Source organism: Tenrec ecaudatus, chromosome 2 (assembly GCF_050624435.1).
Source record: "Tenrec ecaudatus isolate mTenEca1 chromosome 2, mTenEca1.hap1, whole genome shotgun sequence".
Lineage (NCBI taxonomy): Eukaryota > Metazoa > Chordata > Mammalia > Afrosoricida > Tenrecidae > Tenrec > Tenrec ecaudatus.
Window position 1 is genome coordinate 2,332,545 of NC_134531.1, and position 2,518 is coordinate 2,335,062.

Sequence of the window (2,518 nt, forward strand, 5' to 3'; positions counted from 1 at the left end):
TTCCCCGTGGGACCCATACCTGGCAGTGGGCTTCCATGCCTACCTTCTGGGGTTCGGCCCAAGAGTTCAGAGGGGTCACTCGGCAGAGCGGGGCCTCCTCTGCACAGACCTGCTCTCCTCCCCGGTTTTCAGCGTCACCACATAAAAGCAAGTTTGGACTGACAAGTGCATTTATGATACCATTTCTACTACATCGCCCATTAAACCCTATTAAGTAGATTACTAACATTGATACCTGATTCCTGGCAAACCTGCGAGGTTGCCAAACCACCCAATCCTTAGCAGGCGAATTCTCCACTTAGTGCCAGCCTCCCTGTCCTGGCCACACGCTGGAGGAGAATTGCACACAAAGCTACTATTAAATTTAATGACCAGCTGCTGTGGCGATCTTGCCCAGGGGGCACTATCTGCTTTGTAATTGGGAAGAGGACAAAGCTGTGCCCTTCAGGTTAACAGGTACGCACACTGGTGTCTCAGGGCTCCATGTGTTCCCTAGGGCTGCCGCTGACACATGCCAGCCAAGTGGAGGACTCCCGAGATGGACATCGCAAACCAGGACAGCATACTTGCTTACAGTTCTGGAGGCCAGACGTTGGTGTTGGTGAGGCCACACCCCCTCCACAGGCTCTCGGAAGGGGGGGTCGGAAATCCCTCTTTGCTCTCTGGCTGCTGGAGGCTCCAGGTAGCCCTTGGCTTGTGGCTGCAACACTCCAAGCTTTGCTTCTTCCCAAACATGGTTCCATTATCCCTCTATCTTTTCTCTTTCACGAGGAGACCAGCCATCTTCGAGGGTGCCAAGACCCTGAGTGAGAAAAACAAACAGGAAGAACACGCTCAGCCTGTCTTACACAGAAAGATCTCAGGAGAAAACTCAAGCCTCAAGTTGTGATCTTGAAAGATTCTACGGGCAGAACATTGACTAATGCAGGAAGCATACAAAGGAGACGGCAGGGATACCAAGCAGAACCAGTTGACAGTCCACCATGTCAGGAGGTGGCATCTGAGCAAGAACAAGTGGTGCTGAAGGAAGAAGTTCAAGTTGAATGGAAAGTATTAGCCAAAAACAAGACTCCAGGAATTGGCAGAATGACCACTGAAATGTCTCAACAAGATGATGAGTCGGGGGCTCCACTGGACGCACTCACTGGTCTATGCCAAGCTATTTAGAAGATAGCTGCTTGCAAACTGACTGAGAGAAATCCATGCTTGTCCCCATTCCTCTTTGGACCCTTTCAATGGCGCCTAATAGAATGTTCCAATTATAGAACAGTGTGATTGTGATCACATGCGGTCAATGTTGCTGAAGGACACCCAGCAGGGGTTGCAGCAGTGCATTGACAAGGAGCTGCAAGAGGCTCGGCCGGATTCAGAAGAGGACATGGAACAAGGGGTATCACTGCTGGTGTCAGACGGATCCTGGCGCAATGCAGACAATACCGGAAAGATGCTGACTTGTGTCTCATTGATAGAACAAAGGAGTTTGGATGGACCATGACATGCTCTGGATAGCCTTGAGAAAAAATGGAAATTCCAGGGCCCTTCATTGTGTTCACGCGGAGCCTGTATGTGGATCAAGAGACAGTTGTGCGAACAGAACACGGGACATCATTGGATCCATGATGCTCATGGAAGCAGCAGTCAAGAGATCAAATGATCCATTGATCATTAGGTACATCTGCATAAGATATACCTTTAAAGTGCTGAAAAGTAAGGAAGCTACTTTGAGGACTAATGTGCACCTGGCCAAGCCAGGGTCTTTTCTCCCTTACTTTTTCATTTGTTTGTTTGAGAGGAACTTGTTTGTCACCGGAAGACCAAATCCATGATGAAAATGATACATGCTGGTACGGAATCACGAAGCCCCACCAGGGGCTGCCAAAAGAACAACGTGCTCCAGCTGAGAAGCACAACCAGGCTGCTCCTGAGAGGCGAGGAGGGAGCGACTTCATCTCACAGACTGTGGGAGTGTTGTCAGGGAGAACAGTCCCGGAAGCGGAGGGACAGAGCAGAAGAGGAAAGCCCTTCACGAGAAGGATGGACACTGGCTGCATCAATGGGTTCCAATATCTGGACACTTGTGAGGAGGACACAAGACCAGTCAGGGTTTGGTTCCCTTGTGCACACGTTTGCTATGGGTCAGAACCAACTTGGCAGCACCTGCTGATGGCCCAAATAAGGTGCTTTTCACTGGTGCTGGGTGTTAGGACTGGAACATACCTTTTTTGAGGATATAATTTTTGCCTTCCCCCTTCCACTATGCAAACTTTCCAAAGAAAGGCGACAAAACAGAATGCTCGAATTATAGCATGATATCATCGATGTCACATGTAAGTAAAATTTTGCTGAAGATGACCCAAAATACTGAATACAATACACCCAATTTGCTGAAGATGTAGCAATATACTGACAGGGAACTGCCAGAAGTTCAGGCCGGAATCAGAAGAGGATGATGTGGAACAAGGGGTATCATTACTGATGTCAGATGGATCTTGGCTCAAAGCAGAGAACACCAGAAAGT